General features: G+C 44.6%; 1 long non-coding RNA gene across 1 annotated transcript; it reads left to right on the top strand.

Annotated features, from left to right (window-relative positions):
• The first annotated feature begins 7,996 nt into the window (after nt 1–7,996).
• On the top strand, nt 7,997–18,512 carry LOC118570491. The gene is made up of 3 exons (XR_004943200.1): nt 7,997–8,080; nt 8,312–8,417; nt 16,930–18,512. It is a non-coding gene; the product is annotated as an uncharacterized LOC118570491 (long non-coding RNA).
• Nucleotides 18,513–20,128: the final 1,616 nt, after the last annotated feature.

Here is a 20,128-nt window from a genome sequence, read left to right on the forward strand (position 1 = left end):
TGAGACTAGCATCTCCCCAGACGTCCACATACCACTTGAGCCCTTGGTAGCCAACACACACACACACACACACACACACACACACACACACACACACACACACACACGTCTGTTTCTTTAGGTGTTGATGCCTGGAATTTTATGTTCTTTTCTAGAAGCCGTTTCCAAGGCCAGTGGTTTCTTCCCGAGGTTTCACAGTTCCAAGTTCTTATCATTTTCTCCACTTCACACTCCTGAGCAGTTTGTGGATGTGATGGGCTGGCCATTCTCTCCCAGGGGTTCATCTAACTTACCAGCAAGGAAAGCTGACTTAATTCATTTCACTTTGGAGTGGACACACCAACTGTGTAGGATGACACTTTGTGACTTTCACACTTTGTGACGATCCAGGGTTCCATGCAAATGCCAGAATTTTCCCTTTCTATTTCTGTGAAAATACCATTGTAATTTTATCTTACTTGGATATTTTCTATTTTTTTTTTCAAATTTAAAAGTTTTTACTACTGTTTGCTTGAGGAAGTTTTCTGTCAGGTGTCATTTTGAAGTCATCTAGATCAAACCATAACTTTGGCTGCTTTTCCACGGGCCTATAAGCTTAATTCCATGAGTTTTTTTTTCTTTCTTCATTCCTTACCTTTTTTGTTGTTATTTTTGTTTTTTGTTTATTTCTTAAATTAGTTTGGAAAGAATTTTGTACAACACAGTTTGATCATCTCCACCTCCTCCCTCTTCTGCCAGACCAGCCCCCTTCCCTACCCACCCAGCTTCATGTCTTCACTTTGTAACCAGTCAAATCCAATTTGTTCTGCCCAGGTAGTTTTGGATGTTTGGTCTTCCTCTGGGGCATAGCTGACTTGCTCAGGAATACCCTCTTGGGGAAAACTGACTCTACCACCAGCTATTTATTGCAACAGCTCCTCCACTAGGGGGTGGGACTTCACGTCCACCTTTGACTCCAGGCTGAGATTTGGTCTTGGAGCTTGCACGGGTCTTGTGCCCAGTGTCACAGCTGCAGAGAGTTCATATGCACGGCTGCCATGCTGGGTCTGGAAAACAGCTTTGTGTCACCACTTCCGGCCCATATACTTTTCTACCCCATCTTGTGAAATGACTCCTGATCCTTACATGAAAGAATATGATAATATGATACAGATGCCCCATTTAGGGTAACGTATTCCATAGTCTCTCATTCTCTGCACATGGATCAGCTGTGGGCCTCTGTGTTAACTACCACCTACTACAGATGGAAGTTTCTGTTGTGAGGGTTGAGAGATGCATTAATCCATGGGTATAAGTCATTAGGAGCCATGCTTTTTCTTTAACGATACACTTTCAAATGATTTATTTTCAGGTTCAATGATGGCTTCTTCACCCTGATCATTTCTGCTGATGATGATCTTTCCTGTACTCCTCATTTCATTTGTTGCATTTTCTACCTTCAGAATTTGATTTTATAAATAATGATAATAATAATAACAATAATTTGAGTAGAGGTTAAGTTTCCTATTTTGGTCACTTTCTGTTTGCATGATTTGATTGATTTGTTTCTCTGTTTCAAACTCTCTGAGCTCTTCAGATAGCTATCTTGAATTGTTTGGGAGAGTCTCGTCATTTTCTTAGAAATGAAATACCTCTGATGTTATATTTCCTTGTTTTTCGAGTTTTTTTGTTTCCTGACAATGGCATCTGTATATGTGGAAAGAGGGGCATTTGCTTTAGTCTGTGATAGCTTGCTTTGAGAACAGTCTTTACCAGTCAGTCTGTCTACAGATTCCAAGCAGACCATCTGGCATGGCCTGACAATGCACTTGATGCTAGGCCACTGGCTAGGCTGTCCTAGGAATGGGTGGGTCAGCCAGTTTTAGACCATTATGCTTGGTGCTTGGCTCTAGACCTGAAGAAGAGATCCTCTGGGAGCAGCTGTTTCCCTGGAGGCTGGGTTCTCGAAGGCTGCTGAAACGTGTGTTGATCAGGTCCAGTCTGCAACCTGTACTTCTAGTTCTGACCCGACACAGACTTGGGTCTTGAGCCCGATTTTGGTGACTTTGGGATTTCTCTGACATCTGAATCCACAAAGAGAACCTGGCATCTGAGTTTGCAGAGGCAGTGCTAGGACTGGAATAGAACTGGAGTCAGGAATCACTGGAATGTGCTTAAAATCTGAATTTGTGGGAGTGATTACAGTTCTGGGCTTATATGACCTGGTCTGTCACCAAGGCCTCCTTGGTTGCAGTGACTCTCAACCTTCCTGATGCTGTAACCCTTTAATACAGCTCCTCATGTTGTGGTAACCCCCAGCCATTGCTATTTCATAATTGTAATTTTGCTACTGTTATTATGTAAATATCTGTGTTTTTCAATTGTCTTAAGTGACCCTATGAAAGGATCATTTGATGCTCAAAGGTTGGGAATCACTACCCTAGACTCTAGATCTTCTGAAGTAAGTCAAAACTTGACTATCTGGAGACTGGAGTTGGGAAACATCATTATATATCTGGGATTAGCCTCCTGCTGGGCCTCATGATGGGATTTAGAGGCACAGAGGTAGTCTGGAGCCTAGAATCATAGGTAACACACTGGTGCCTAGAACCCAGCAGTGTTTCCCCTGGAACCCATGGCTGTGGGGGACCCCATAGTCCGTTTCCACTGGTGTGGTCTAGAAGCTGGATTGTTGTTGAGAAGCCTGATTTGAGAGAATTGTTCTAGGCGCTGGGCTATAACGGAGTCTTAGAGCCAGGAAACATCAGTTCTTGAGTTTAGTAGGACAGTCTGCACCCAAGTCTTGCAGAACATAAATCTTCAGGGAACAGACAGGAGTGTGAGGCTGTAGGGAATGTCCCAACACTGGTCAGACCTTGAGCTGGAGTCCACATATACCAGACGGTGTTTGACAACAACTCTGTGGACTTGGCACTGTGTAGACTCAAAGTTCAGGCCACGGGGAGGGACTTGCTTATACTGGGTGGGATGTATTCTGTATCTCAGAGGTTTCTCTCGAGCCTGGAGGGTAGGAACTGGCTTGATGACTATAGAGGCTGCCCTGGTACTACACTGGGCCTTTTAGCCTGGGGTCAGCTCAGTGCTGGACATAACTAGAAACTAGGTCAGAGGGACGTGATTAGATCTTCACATTCCTGGACCCTACCCAACACCAGGGTACCCACAGAGACTCAATCCACAGGGGCCACCGTCATGGACTCCTGGGCCACAGGGCCTGGTTTGCCCCTGGTCAAATCTAGAACCCATACCTGTAGGGGCTCGCATAAAGGCTGGGTGAGGTGAGTTCAAGAGTCCATCTGATACTGAGGGACGTCTGAAGCCTGGATTCTGAGCTATGCGTGCCCATGGGGCAATCTGGAACAGAATCTGTTGCACATTTCTGAAAGCCACAGCCATAGCCACACACACACACACACACACACACACACACACACACACACACCTTATAAATGTAACCGTAAGTATTCTCATTAAACTTCTATGTGAACAGATCAGTCTAGCAACATGTTAGTTGGTTCAGGGCTTCCTCAGTACAGAGACATACAACTGATACTCTACATCAGATCAAAAGGTTTACCTTTACTAGGCTGGGAGCTCCCAAAAACAGTGGCTGACAGAAAGCAAGCTCCCAAAGAGATGTTGCTAATGGATCAGCCACACTAAGGAGGCATAATAGATGGAGAGAAAGCTGCATCCAAGGAAGGTGTTTTAGCTTGCTAGAATTTGCTAGCATGCTCTTTGGTAGAGTTGATTTTCATGCACCATAATGAGGCCTCTGGCAGTTGTTAGCAGCACAAGATTAAGAATCAGATGGGGTGAGGATTTTATTTATCTTGTTTTTATGTCTTGGATACCATGGGCAGGTTGCTTACACTCTCAGAATCTTGATATTTTCATCAGTAAGGTGGAAATCAGATCTTTTGAGGAGAAATTGTGTGTGGATTAAGTCACATTGTATGATGCCATGTCTCCATGGCAGGAGCTTCACACAGTGCAGACAGTGGTGCTGTGTGTGTGTGTGTGTGTGTGTGTGTGTGTGTGTGTGTGTGTGAACATATGTGTGAGCTCAGAAAGAAAGTCACTGTGTGCTGAACAGAAAGTGAGCCAACTATTGGAGGCTGATGGGGGTGTGTGAGTTGAGAATGATGAAATCAGGAGCCTAGAAGAAGAGTGTAGCAGCCCTTATTAGAGGCCAACCCTGCTCACAGTGCCTTGCCTAAATCAGTGGTGATAGATGTCGCTCAGCGTGCACTGAATGAGATTAAAAGAGGAAGTCTTTTCCTCCAGAGCCTGTGACTTGTAACTCATTGGAAAGAACCTCTTTCTGCCTGAATAGCTCTGTAAATAGTCACATAACATTTCCCATAAAAAGTCACCCAGTTTTACCTCTCCTACCTGTTCTGCTCCTCCCCACTGTTCAACATGGGGGTGGAGAGGCCTGTCTCAGCTACTCTGTTCTTGCCAGACAGCAACATGCTTTTAAAACAGTCTACATATCAAGTGAGTGATGGCGGAACCTGGTCCAGGTGTGGGTTGGCACAGAGCTGTGCACCTGGCTTGAAGCCTCGTTCCTCGTGCTAGAATCTATTTGTCCATTAAAAGGAGATGAAGAGACGCACACATCTATAACAAGCACATTCCCCAGCAGAACCACACTGTTGAAATATGCCTACCATCTATTTAGGACAAGCTGTGCCTTCTTCCACTGGATGGTACAGCCCAAGCAAATCTCATTTCAATTTCATGCAATTCATTAATGCTGCAGCAAAAGGCCATTAAGTATTTCCAGGACACTTTAGACTGTTATACTTGGTTGAAAATTAATCTAAATATGGAATCTAAATTTAAACACGCGTAAGTGTGCCTATCTCATCTTTCTCAGACGTCAATTTCCATGATTTCATTGACAATACTGCATTTTTAAAAATATCTGCTCTTTTTGGTGTATTTTCTGATGTAAGCTCTCCAGAAACCAGAAAAAAATATATATATAATGCAGGACCAAAGAGCCTCAAAACTGGTATGGAAATTGCATGGTGACTCTGCAGCACCATCTAGAGTCTTGGGTCGTTATGACACTCTTTCCAGCAAGCCAAACCTTCATTTATGCTTCCAGAATGCTAAGGGGAAAAATTCTACCCATCCCACCCCCCTTTCATCTCATCAATTTAACCCTAATTTAATTAAACCTGTGCAAGGCCAACAGCCATCAATTTGTTACATTCTGTCATTCCCCAAACTCCTCTACTTTGAAAAATCGTTAAGTCATTAAAATACAGCTGTGAGGACCTGGGAAATCACCGGCTACAGTTTTAAGGACAGTGTGAAATTTGGTCCTGGGCACCACTATCTCTAATTAAATTATGTTGAGGGGGTATTTGAAAACATTTCTGGGGGTATAATCTTATTAAATACGAGGCTAACTCAGCAAGAATTGTTTGTTTGTTTGTTTGTTTGTTTGTTTGTTTATAGCCAGGGTGTCATTTTGTAGCTCTGGCTGACCTGGACCTCACCATGTAAAGCAAGCTAGCTTTGAACTCACAGAGATTCTCCTGTCTCTGCCTCCCAAATGATGAGATTAAGAGCTTGTGCTGCCTCATGCTCGGAACCCGTTACAAACACACTTTAAACCAAAACATTTCCGTTTTTATTATGGGGTGAAACAGATTGATAAGCTCCAAGAAAGGGAAGGAACACAAAGTCCTCCCATTTTCTTTTTTTCTTTGTGATTGCCCAACCACACCACACACCCACACCCACACACCCACACCCACACACCCCACCCCCACACAAACCCTCATTTTTTTTTTCTTTTTGAAGCAAGCTGGCTATCCCTTCCAGTGAATGGTACCCTCTTGAATCAGTGCCATGGATTTGTGGTAAAAGGGAGAGATGGTAGCCATGCATGTTTACCGATGAAATGATGCCACTCCGGGCTCAGTGCTACAGAGGGCACATAGAACCATTCTGTTATGGGAACAGAATTCCACGGTGGTGGGAGCCCAGGGCTCTGCTGCCATCTGCTGGCCCAGACAGGTCTCCAGCACGTGTGGCACTCATAGTCTGTCTCTCCTAAAATCTGGTCTTATTTTAGGTCACAGCTCACCTTGGGCTTCCACAGACCTACCAGTTAGCCCTCTCTTTGTTTTCTGATTCATTTTAGTTTCAGGCATTCCATAAACTGGCAGGCTCGCAGGGAAAAATCGAGGACACAGGTGGAAGGCGGAACGGACCTAGTGCCCTATTGAAATTGATGAATACATTTAAATGATATGTGCATGAGCTCCGGAAGGATGTACAGAGCGAACCAGTGGTAAATTTGAGGTGATTATGGTACATTGCTACTTCGCCCCTTGTCTTCTTTGCCCTCGCGTGATCAATCAATGCGTCCTTTGCAGTTGTACATGAATATGATTTATTTCAGCTAAAATCCAAGACGGCCCCAGTCACTCGCCCTGTAAACATCCTCATACGCCGCCAAGCTGCTTGGCGCGGAGAGCCACCATCGCCTCGCTGCTCAGCTTGCAATCCCAAGGGTACAGAAAATAAATTTGACATAATGTTTCTTTTGTCTCTCCCCCACCCCCACCCCGGAAACCTCACTCAAACTGACTCGGAGTTCTGTTGCTCCCTTGCTACCGCTGCCTCTAGGTCGAGCTGAGATTTCCGTAGTGCCTTAAGCTAATTTGGGATTGTGAGCCAAGACAAGTCCAGAAAGCAGATTCGCAAAGCAGAGAGGCACAGAAGGCGGGGGGCGTTCTGGAGTGGGGGAAGCGGTCTGATGCGCTGCACAGTGCAGAAGCCCGCAGACCTGCCCTGGATCCTCCTCGAAGCATCCAGATGAGGCAACGCACACAGCCTCTGGCTCACAGCAACGTTCCAGTGTTCCAGTGACAGACCTGCAGCTCTCTGGAGGCTCCTGAAGCCCGGCAATGAGCAACCACAGGGGAGCTATGGTTCCCAGGCCTCAGAGGTGAAAGAGGCTGTGGTGTGCAAATGCCATCCAATGGGTGCAGAGGCGTCTGCTGTTTCTGCGCTCTGGGTGGAGCAGAGCAGGAAAAAAAGTTCATGGATCCCACAGGTCAGAGCAGCCTCGCTCCCCTATTTACCATGCATCTCCTGCGATGTCGAGGGCACTCAACACTTTACTTGGTCTTGATGCCTGTTAACCCCCGAATTATTAAATAGTGACTCTCCAACCACTGGCCTGGAGATTGTAAGGTACTTCTGCACATATTCGGAGCCTCCTTCCCTCAGAGAAAGGAAAACAACGGCAGGTGTAAGAGGGTGGGACCCCTTTCCGCCATGCACAGGCTCCAGGAGGCAGCAGGAGCAGGTGCTGGGCGCCCTCTTCCTGTTACCAGAGAGGTTGAGGGGAAAGCAAAGGGGCTGCAGAGGGACACAGGACAGCCACCAGGAATACTCTAGGGTGACCGCAGAGATCCAAAGAGCAAAATGGGGAGGGGATCTGGGCAGAGAATCAAGGAACTCTGGGTGCGCTGCGCCCGCTGCTCTGCCCACTGTGCGGTCTCAGGGGAGCGAAATCAAACAGTAAAGTAATAGTCCCGAAACGCGCCTCCTGCTGGTCGGCACGGTCCCCCCACCTTTTCACTTCTGAACAGGATTACAAAGAGAAGATGACCTCTCTAAAATGGTATTTTCAAAATGAGAGGCTACCCCTTTGACCCCTGGCATTTTCATATCTATGTGCATCTGAATCATAAAATGTAGAGTTAGAGAAATGTGTGAAGACAAAAAGGAATCTAGCTGAGGTCCACCCAGAGCAGTATTTTCTTCATTTTATTTTTTTTCCACATGAACTTGTTGACTATGTCACATTCATGTATGAGAAATGTTGATGTATGGGCTAATTCTATATGTTCTCATATATTGCCTTTAGATAGCTGCCATTTTTATGATGGAGGGGTGTGTGTGTGTGTGTGTGTGTGTGTGTGTGTGTGTGTGTAATTCAAATGCTCTCACAAAAGAAACAGAGTAAGGATGATGATACAAGCCTACAATTCCATCACTCAGAAAGGCAGGAGGATGGCTCACAGTTGAAGGCCAGCCTGGACTACAGGTGAGTTCCAGCTTAGTCTGGCTTATGATCTGAGACCCTCTTTCAAAAACCAAACAACACAGCAATAAAAAAAATAAGCAAATAATCTGATCTTTCCCAGAAGGTAAAATACTAACTTGCTGAACTGCTACTAATGTTCATTACATTTTTAATCTTTAATAGACTTGATTTAGAAAAAAATAACTTATGAGGGCAGATAAGCCATTAAGTTGGCTTTCTCTGTTCTCCCAGATGGAGAGAAACAGCAATGGGGCCATGATATGACGACTGCAGACCTCGGAGGGTGGTTAAGAAGTCCAGAGAACAGCAGAAACCAGAAGCTCTGGACAGCCTGGGGGTAGGTATGCCATTGTGTTTTCTAATGTTTTGAAAGTGGAATCGCATATGACATACATCAAAAACAGTAAAGAAATAGGAGTGGGAAATCATCACAAAGGGCATTGACACCAAACTCTGCCTGCCCTGTGGACTCTGCACTCAATGGTACCTGGCACACACCAAACTCTGCCCTGTGCACTCTGCACTCAACGGTACCTGGCACATGGCAAACTCTGCCCTGTGCAGTCTACACTCAGTGGTACCCGGCACACAGCAAACTCTGCCTGCCCTGTACACTCTGCACTCAATGGTACCTGGCACACACCAAACTCAGCCCTGTGCACTCTACACTCAATGTTACCGGGCACACATCGCAGACTGTGTTACTGCTGGGAAAATGAGGGATGGAGCCACAGAGAAAGCCCTTGGCTTGGAGTGTTCAATGCAAAGCTTGCTCCACAATGCATTTGGGTCCAAACTCTGTTTAACATCAAATTAGGCCACCTCTGAGAAACACTAATAGAAATGTCAGGTTGAAAAAGAACAAGACTTCAGGCTTGTATGTTCAACTTAGCATATGTAAAAATCTGTATTGATCTACAGCTCTTACAATTCATTTTCTTCCTACAAATGTTGATATATGAAATAAACATATAAATGACAACTATATAAAAAGAGTTGATACACATATGAAGTATCTGTGATTCTGAGCATGTAAATACATCCTTGCTTATAAAAGATGTATGTATACATGGTATAATTTGATTCACGATTTTAGGCATGCCACTGAAAATAGGATAGTAATATTTTCAGATCTGTCTTTCATGATGTTCAACTCAAGTTGTACACAAATTGTGGAGAATGTGAAACACAGTGTTGTTGGTTCTACACAGTGAAATCCTAGGCATGCTCTGATCACGTGGCAGCATCCACAGAGTGGGATGAAGAGAAAACAAACACCTGAGGCTGTTGAGTACCAATGACCTACAAGATGAAACATTCCATCCTGGAGGGAAGCTCTTTAAAACTAGTCAAGTTCTAAGGGGAGGCTACTTAGGACTGAAGAAGTAAACAGCTCCCAAGTCTCAGGAACTCCCTGGAACCTTGAGGATTTACAAGGCCCTTCCCACTCAGGTTTTAAAAGCTGGAGACACTTAGTCCTGTTCAGCTGCTCCGCACAACCTTCTAAGAGTTGCAGGGCTCCAGCTTCCCCCAGCATGGATGGAATTTCACTGATGTCATGAAGTCATCCAGGACCCTGTAAGTCACCCTAGTAACTCATTAGTTACCAAGTTGGACTTTGGTGGTATCCTTACTTGGTCTGTCATTGGTTAGTGGAGTGAGCAGACATCTGTTCACATCTTCCCAGGAACAGAGTCACACAACAGTTGGTATTTAAGCAGGACCTGTCAAATTTCCATGCACAGTGCTCCAACACCACACAGAGCAAGAAATCACCATTTCTACTGCAATTAAAAAAGAAAGTCTGAACAAGTCGAAAATGGCTTTTCTTGGTTCTATAATAGAACTGGGACAGCAAAGCAAACAACAGCCTGGAAAATGGACGAGACGGTTGACTTTGGAGAATTTGAACTTACCCGAGAAGAGGCCAGGAGCAGTGAGAAAGATTAGCCCTTCAGAAAGAATCCAGGACCTCTCAGGTCTCCTCAGGGTGTGCCTCAGAGTCTAACATGCTGGAGCTTGCTGAGCCCTCACAGTCTGAGGGAAGTGATGCCTACCACAGACTCCCTGAGACAATGGACCAGCCAAGGTGGAGAAACCTGCTAACCTGCTACCTGCAGGAACCATCTCCCTGTGTACTTGCGTAACAGAGCAGTGCATGCAGTAAACAAGTGGAAATATATGTAATTGACAAAAGGAGGGAGATATAATCTTAGCATACAGCGGTCTCCTCTTTCTAATCCCACCTCTGCTCCAACAAAGCCCCAGCACAGTGGGAGATAAGAACTAGACAGCAGCTGGGCTCCGTCTATGCAGGAAGATAGAAAAAGACAGACCATAGAGGAAGTGTTACCTCTGACACCACACCTACAGCAAACAGTAAACTCAGCCTTGCTCTCCTAACAGTACCACCAACTGGGGCCCAGGTGTTCAAATACGTAATCTGTGGGGGACATTTCTCATTCAATCACCACTGATACCACGTGACAGGCTCAAAGCCCTTAGACTGCAAAGAGAACAAGTACTGGGAACCCAGACCTGGCAGTTCCATGCTGAAACCACAGAAATGACAGAGAGAATAAGTTCTGCAGCAGTCCAGAGGACTGAAACACCACTCCCCACCAGGCACCAGACACAAATGGGTTTCTCCAGAAGCCACACGGGGCCTGAACGATATAAAGGCTAACGTGTTGGATGGTAAAGCCACAGTGACAATTGTAAGTCCAGTGAAATGGCAAAAGTGAAGGACAAACAGACTGTCCCGCTAAACACAAAACGAAGAAATGAGACTCGGACTACAATACCACAAGCTTTGTAGGAAGAGAGACATAACCAAAGTATTAAAAGCAAAAACTAATCACTGGAGGCAATGTGATTAGTTTATCAAAGTGGCCAAAATCAACAACCTATAAGAGAACCATCATTTGTGTAGAACTGCAAATTGCTCTCTTTTCAGAGACAAAAGTCAACGTAAATACCGTTAACAAAATGTAATCATATCTGATGTCTGTCACTATGAGTCCCCATGAGACCTGAGGTCACAGGGGACCTGTCACTAGAGTGCTTATATCAAGAGGGGATGGTCAGTATTTTCAGCGTTAAGACAAGGTGAAGAGGAGTTGGGAACTGTAGTAATCGCTGCTTAGAAGTCATGTGGTTACAGGAATGACATCAGGAAAGCAAACACCTTTGGGGGCTGGAGAGATGGCTGCTCTGCCAGATGACCAGGGTTCAATTCCCAGCACCCACACCACAGCTCACAACAATCTGTAACTCCAATTCCAACCCCCTCTTCTCACCTCTGTGGGTGCAAAGAGATACAAGCAGGCAAAACAGCCACACACATAAAATAAAATAAACATAGAATACACCTTTCTCTTAGGTGCCAAATAGTCAGCACTTACCATGTGCTCACCTGGACAGGCTTTTCCAAAAACTTGTTAGATTAAAGCTGTATGACAGTACATGAGAGTCTAGAAGACATAATGTTCTGTCTCATACTCTGTTCTGTGTTATCCTGGGACAAAAGTTTATTATCAGTTGAAGATAATCTGTACGCTGATGTTTCCAATCGCTTAGGTGATGCTTGAGCTGATAAAATGGGTGTGGAGTTTCCCAAATCCTTTAGCAGCCTGAGTGCTAGGATTCTCAGAGGAATAAATGAAATAAAGTCATCAGGCTGTCTCACACAATCAAAGCGAAGCCGTTTTGAACCACTATCCTCTGCTAAGCATATGATAATCCAACGACAAATTGCCTTGATTATCGGGACTATCTCTGGCTTTGAACATCCTCTGCAAGGACACACAATGTTGGTGGAGATTATCTGAAAGAATGAAAAGAAGGAGATCATTGGGATCGAAAAGATAACGCCCTGTCACTCCAACTACCTCCTGGAAAAATCAATTTCCAGTTACAAAATGACAGCAAAGAGGAGGAGGAGCCAGGCGTCAGCCTCCTTCCCTGGGGGTTGGTGACATCCACAGCTGTTCTCTGTGGACCCTGGGCTGTTTACCAGTGCTGTGCTGTGTGGGCTGCTGTGTTTTCTGGGTGAGGACTTGCTGGAACTCGGAAGGAAAGCCTGACTCCTGTCTCCTGCCTCTAAGAGCCTCCAAATCGCTTTCTGACTGATGAGAGTGAGAAACTGCTATCAGCTTGGTGGAACGGAATCCTTTGGTTCAAAACGCATCTGACAAAACTTTTAGTCTTATTAAAAATGGCATTTATTGGGGAACAATTGAAACATTAATTGGGAACCGCTACAAAAATAGTACAGATTACTAGCAAAATCACTGAGATGGAACTACAGGATGGGCTGGATGCCACCAGCAAGAGGGTGCTGGAGATACCCCTGGCTTGCATGGTACCCCTACTTCTCCTCTGGTAGGTATTTCCACCCCTGCACATTCTGGCAGCACTGTGTTTGGACAGTCCTGAGATGGAAGCAACAACAAACTTCAAAATATAGACAAGTGGCTATTTATTTTCCTTTATAATTCCAGTGACATGCCAGGTAACATAAAATGCGAAGCCAGAATAGTCAAAAGAAATCATGTCCCATGACCCCAGCCTTTGTTTAGTAAGCCTGGAAGAGGCAGCTTTCCAGTATCATGTTCCACACAAGGTCACCCTGCCCCTGGATCTCTCTTGGTAGTGGCTCTTTGATCCATGTGTAAAGGTGTGAGACAATGCCCAACAACTAGCCTACAGGCCCCAGCAGCATGGAGGACACAACTCAAGACCCTGGACAGAATGTGTTTCATCTTTTTCAGTCTTTCATGGATAATTATAGTGACAAACAATCATTGATAATGTGTGCCTGGAGAGATGGCTCAGAAGTCAAGAGCACACCCTGCTCTTGCAGAGGACTCAAGTTGGTTTCCCAGCAAATTGTTGAGTGAAACACGATTGCCCATAACTCCAGCCCTCCCAGATCTATAGGCACCTGCACTCACACATGTACATTCCCACACACTGACACAAACACATTCATATAATTAATTATTTCCAAATAGTTTTAAAAAGAATTGAAAATCTAAGATATAATATCTTTATAAATATAACAAAGTTGGATCTTGGAGACAGGGTTCATTGTAGGTTGGTTTTGGGGAGAAGGGGTTGCCCCTGTATGTTGAGAAATGGTCTTATGCATCCCAGGATAGCCTCATATTCGTTATGCAGCTGAGCATGACATTTGACTTCTGGTTCTCTGGCCTCCACCTCCCAACAGCCAAGATCACAGGCATGTGTCCTCATTCAAAGTTTCTACAATGTTGGAGACTGAGCCCAAAGTTCTGCACCACTTTTACCTCAGCACACCTTGCAGGCAAGACAAACTGTAGGTCGAAGGGTTTGTGGCTGGGTTGGTGCCCCAATGCCTCCACTGGAAGATAGCCCGGTTCAGGCTCTGTGTACCCCATTACTAGGAGTCTATGCTAGGGTCACCCTTGTAGATTCCTGGGAGTTTCCATTGCACTAGGTTTCTAGTTATTTTCGTTTTGTTGATGTTCGTTTGTTGGTTGCTGATTAACGTAGGAGGGCACAGCCCACTGTGGGCAGCACCATCCCTAGGTGGTCCTAGGCTATATTAGAAAAACAGCTTAGCGTAAACCTTAAGGTCACAATCCCGTAAGCAATGCTCCCTCATGGCCCCTGCATCAAGCTGCTGCTTTGAGTTCCTACCCCCGACTATCCTCGGTATTAGCTAAAGAAATCCTTCCCTCCGCAAGCAAGCTGTTTTTGGTCAGTGTTTGATGACAGCAATAGAAGGCCAATGAGGGAAGTTCCTTTTTATGCTGATAGGCAACTGTGGCAGGAATCTTAACAGGTCTTATTAATGAAATCAAACCCGAGGCCAGTTATTGGGGTGAGTGCTGGAAGATCAGAGAAGCAGAACAAGCCACGGCTATCTCACCTTGCTAGTTCCTCAGGTGATCCTGTTTCCTCAGGCTGGAAGCTTCTGAGTCCTCCTCTACATGAATCTCAGCTGAACTGAGTTGCTCCAAAGCCTGAACGCTTAATCAACCAGATGCTTAACTAACTACATGCTTTATTTCTCTAGTTCCTGGTACTCACACCTTATATACCTTTCTCTTCCTGCCCCCACTCTCTGGGATTAAAGGTTGGGTTTCTGGGATTAAAGGCGTGGGTCACCACGCTTAGCAGTTTCTAAAGTGGCCTTGAACATGCAGAGATCCACCTGGCTCTGCCTCCCAAATGCTGGGATTAAAGGCGTGCACCACCACCGCCCAACTTCTGCTATGGCTTGCTCTGACCCATTTTCTAGCCACCATTTCTGGCTCTGTTCTAGTGGCTGTCTGTTCTCTGACCCCAGATATGTTTATTTCAGGGAACACACAATATTTCAGGGAACACAATACCCACCACAGGCAATACCTAGAGAAAAGACACTGCCACTACTGAACAACTGTTGAGTCTTCACCAAGTACGACAAAGTCGATGAGGGGAGAACGGTCAGCTCCCTAGAAGCCAACATCACCAAATGCTGTGGTTACAGGAAGGAAAGCTGGGGATGAGAGTTCTTCTCACACCGAGAACCACAAACATTCCCCACGAAGCAAAAGTGGTAATAGGATACAAAAGATCTCCTGGAAACAGTTTGGGTGGTTTCCTTCCAATAGAATGGAGGTCAAGTCTGGGATGTGGACACATGGACAGGCTTCCCAAGTCACAGGACTTGAAAAGGTATTTGCACACGAGGAGCAATTATCAAAGGAAGGATTCCTCCACAACTTATTCTTAGAAGGAAGAATAGACATCCATCTATATGCATTTTCTGGCTATGGAGAATTACATTCATTATGGATAATGACCCCAGCATCTATCAGTCACAGCTGTACTGTGATCTGACCACATCCCAGGCCAGAGGACTTCAGGAAATGAGTCAGATCTGTATTAACCTCACCTGCCTAAGACATTGGTAAACAGGAATATGAGTTGCGGGGGGAATATGGGGAGTTAATGGTTACCATATTCTGTCATGGACAAGAGTGCCCTTGGTATACAGAATGGGTCCATCAGAATTCCTTAGACAAATGCTATTTTCAGTTTATAGATTCGGAGAAAAAAAAAACACCTTAGGTCTTCAATGGAGCAAGGTGACTATGTAAATTTACCTCTGTCACTGAAACAATCTATTAAACAATTAATTAACTTACAAAGAGAAAAGGACCATGGCTTGGCTCATGGTTTGGAAGATTCCAGTCCATGATGAAGAAGCCTGTACCTTGGGCTTCCAGGAAATAGGCCATTATGGTAGGAGGAGACCTGACAGAGTCAACCTTTCATCTCATGGACCAATGAACAGAGAACAAAGACATTGTCCTAACTTAATTTCAGTTGCTGTGATAAACACTATAACCAAAAGCAACCTGAGGAGGAAAGGGCTTGTTTCATCTCACAGTGCACAGTCAGAAGCAGGTCAGAGCAGGAACTCAGGCAGGAACTCACAGCAGGAACGGAAGCAGGAGCTATGAAAGAGCCATGCTTACTGGATTGCTTCCCACGGCTTGCTAAGCCTGATTTCTTATACAACCCAAGACCAAGTGACCAGGATTGGCACTGCCCACAGTAAGCTGGGCCCTCCTACACCAGTAATTAATCAAAAAAGAAGAGGAAGGAGGAGGAGGAAGAGGGGAAGGAAGAAGAGAAGAAGAAGAAGAAGAAGAAGAAGAAGAAGAAGAAGAAGAAGAAGAGGAGGAGGAGGAGGAGGAGGAGGAGGAGGAGGAGGAGGAGGAGGACGGGGAGGAGGAGCAGGGTGGTGGTGGAAGGAAGAAGAGAAGAAGAAGGAGGAAGAGGAGAAGAAGGAGGAGAAAAAGAAGAAGAAAAAGAGGAGGAGGAAGGAGAAGAAGAGGAAAAAGAAAAAAAACAAACAAAAAGTCCTGCAGAATTGCCTACAGGCTAATTTGATGGAAACATTTTCTCAACTGAGGTTCCCTCTTCCAAGATGACCTCAGCTTTTATCAACTTGACACACAAAGGCATACCCCATTGACTTAAGAACCTTTCATGAGAACCACATTCCAAAGGCCATAGGGGCCATGCTTTGAGAGACATTCTTCCAAACCACAGTGACTAAGTCGGGATACACAATCGGTATGTGACTGAGTTTAGGCATAAAATGCTGTCTGCTGCAGCACCCTTTCCGACATGATGCCAAATTCCAGAGGGAAATCAGAGTCATGCCCATCAATGTCAGTGTCAAATATGACTGATGTGCTATGGAAATTTCCATCAGTTTTGATGAGATAATAAAATCATTGTGTTATTCCAGGGTTTGTACTTTGTGGAGGTTCACATCAAAATATTTTTGAGTAAAATTGGCTGACATTTTGCATTGGTTTCCAAAAAGGCTTCGAGATAGAGAAATGTTTGTATCTGGGTATTTGTAGATAAATGAAGAGCAAGGGGATCGTGTCTGGGACTGTGTGATTAACACAGAGTGCCCTTTCTGCTGTGTGTGGAAATTGTAGTTTTGCACAATTTAAAAAACAACAACAACATGGATGGAAATCCCTTCATAGTAAGTTAGAGGACCTCAGCAAAAAACAGAGCTTTTGATGACTCAGAGGGCCCCCTGGCATGTCTCTAAGACCCTCATAAGTACCTCACCTACCTGTCTTTGCCCCAGCTACCCTCTGGTGAGAACATCCCTTCGCATCTGCTCATTGTGAACCACACATCCAGTATCACTCCTTTCTGCAAGGTATCACTCCATACAAACCTAGCAAGGGCTAATTGTTTATAGCTTTAATTTGCCTGGCTCCTCTTATGTTTCCTGGTTACCGAATTCACCACAGGCTGTCTTATTTCTTTGTTCTCTGCTCCAGGCTTTTTGGCAACAAGGCACCAGGGGCCACTGATACCATATTCCATATTCCAAGTGCACAGTAGCTGTTAAATAAAGTGCAGAACTGTCTACAGGAATGCCATTTCCAGACCCAGCCTTCATCCTACAGTCCCAGGATCCATGATCATTTCTTCAAATGCTACCATCTCCCTTGGCATCAAGCCAGAGGTGTTCCAGCACTGAAAGGACATCTGGCCTTCATGATTAAATAAAATGGCCCTACCCATGGTCTGGTAGGGGACCAGCTTCTGAAACACAGTTTCTAAACTAAATTATAAGAGTTTTTGGATTCTTTGTTCACAGCCTTGTTATGAATATGCGTTTGTTTTTGCATATACTCATATACTCAGTTGTGCATGTTCATAAGAAGTGTCTATATACGTGTGCATGCATCTGTGTATGTATGCAGAGGCCAAACAACAGTCTCAGCGTTGTCTTCAGAAGCTTTCCACCTTTTGCTTGAGACAGGGTCTCTTACAGGCCTGGATGTGTAAGAGTCAAAGCTGGCTGAATGAAGAGATTCCGGGCTCAGGTCCTCACACTTGCAAGGCAAGAACTTCATCTTTACCGGCTGAGCTGGTCTCCCCACCCCTTATTATGCATACATTATTCTGCTGGCAGACCGGATGAGCAGTCTTCCTGCTGAACAAGGGTCACTGTGCCCGAAATTGAACTGGGAGCTCCTGACAACACCATTCTGCCCACACATCTCACAAAGCCGCACTAAAGAAGCAGTACCCTTCATTCCCAAGAAGTGCGCGCATGGATTCTCATTCCCAGAAATGTTTCCTCAGCTTAATATCCACTTGTCAAGGGCAAGCTGAGCGAGCTTATGGGCAGAAGTCATGTCAACTAAACATACCTAAAATAGCAGTGGAGAGGTATAGGTGCAGCTCTGTGAAGCCAGCAGCTCTTACTCATCAGCCTGGTTATTCCTTTTGTGGGATTTAACTCTCCAAACAGGAGCTGGCAGTAATCACAGTGCTCAGGGCTGTGCGCACACACACACAATGTTTGCTTGTGGCTAACAGCTGCTGGTAAATATGAACACTTATGTGGGCTACAGTCTCTTCTGTGCTCAGTGGCTATCAGAAGACAGGGATGTATAGTGCACTATCCAATAAACAGTTCCATCCATAAAGGGAAAATTATAAGCACTTCTGATGCTGTAGATAGAATTCTAATTTCACTTTTTAAAATAACAGTTTTATTACAGTATTATTCATACACCATAAAGTTTACTTATTAAAGGATATAGTGGGGGAGGACATGGCAGCCTAACAACTCTATTTAGAACATCATTTCCTAAAGCAAGTTCTTCACTCATCAGCAATCTCTCAGCCAGCCAGCCATTCCCAGCACTAGTTGGTGTCAGAACACATTTTTATCCCAACTATGGACACAGAACCTTACATTATTGGCTATTTTCTGACCTGTTTCGCATACACAGCATTTGAGTCCTATCCATGTCACAGTATATGCCTTACTTCATTTTTATGGTTAAGTAATACTCCATTTACACATTCAGTACATTTTGTGTATGCTCTGTTCAGTTAATAAATATCTAAGATGGTTCTAGCTTTGACTCTATGTGAGACTGGTATGGTTGGTTTTTGTTCAGATTTCTTTGTGTGCAAATGTGCTTTCAATTCTATTTTTGGTAAATTTCTACAGGGATAGGATTCCAGGTTGTATAGTAAGTATCTTTATCAATGTGGGGAAAAAATCTCCAACTGTTTTTATAGCAACTTTATTTCCTAAAATCCTTCATGGGCATCTGGGATCCTATTCTCCAACCTAACCATGAGGTTTTTTGTTTTGTTTTTCTCTTTCATCCTTAGGGATACCAGGTGATTCCCAATTTTAGTTGTGATATGCATTCAAATAACTAAACATATTGAGCATCTTTCATAGACTGTTTTTGGAGAAATCTATGTTCAGCTCCTGCCCTCTTGGATTATTACTGGCATGTAAGCTCCATATGTAATCTAAAAGCAGCAAAAGACAATAGTTTAAAGGACTCCAAACATTCTTTCCTCAAAGGAAATTGTTCAGCAGATGTGTATGAAGAAACAGCTGCCAACAACCTCATAACCCAGCTTTCTGGAGCATGTTACTCAGTGAAGGTTCTATACGTCCAGAAGCAAACATAGTCTTAATTTCAAATAGAATCCGAAACAGCAATAGCATAACAGTCTGCTAGCTCTCCTCCAAGTGTGCTGTCCTTGGGTGTATTTTAGTGGCAACCTGGCATTTGAAAGGACAGCAGGACAGTGGTGGTGGCTTTCTCTGTATATTCCAGAAGAAAGGAACTGATTCAGGAGAAAATGAAGAGGGTTTCAAAGGAGTAATAAGACAGATCAACACATAAAACCTGTGTGTGAAACAAGGAATCTTGTTCTAGAAAGAGTCCCAGCATTACTGTATAAGGGCCAGGGGCAGGGAGAGAGAGAGGTTCACATTAACAGATGATGATGGGCTTGCTAACTGGCATATATAAAACTCTACAGGCAAATGAAGTGATGGTGTGACCCATGGAATGATGGGAGCCATTCGCTCCTGTGTGGAGATGCTGCCCTGAGGTGTGCAGGGAGAACCACCCTGTGCTCAGGCCCCAGGTTTGGTTTCCAGAAGCAGGAACTGCTCAAGGACATGAGAACATGGTCTGCTCGAATGACATTCAAATACACTAGCATGAGGAACATGAGATTAATAAGTGAAATCAGTATGTATGTGCATTGATATATCAGTATATTATATATATATAGCTGATACCTCCAGAACCCAGGGAACAGGAGCTCTCTCCAAAATGTCATGTATCTGCCCGGGTCTTGTGAGGCTTGGGTTCATACACAGGGAGACTTTCTAGACAGGCTCTGTAGATGACATACCTGGAAAGCAGTTGGGACTCAGCCTCATCTGAGCTCATCCTCAGCACATCGGCTTCCCTGCTCCCTAGGCTGGAAGGAGGAAGCCAGCTGGAGAGCCAGGGGCCTTCCCTGAGCACATCTTGCATTTTCAGTGACAGAGCCCCCAAAGAGATTAGCCACATGCACAGCAGAAACACAAGCTATCCAGGAAACTTTAATTACTTAACCAAAGTCATAAAGTATGCATGAGGAGGGAACGTCCAGCAGGTCTATAAACTAGTGGACAAATTAATTAGCACTTAATAACGA

This window comes from Onychomys torridus, chromosome 19, assembly GCF_903995425.1.
Source record: "Onychomys torridus chromosome 19, mOncTor1.1, whole genome shotgun sequence".
Lineage (NCBI taxonomy): Eukaryota > Metazoa > Chordata > Mammalia > Rodentia > Cricetidae > Onychomys > Onychomys torridus.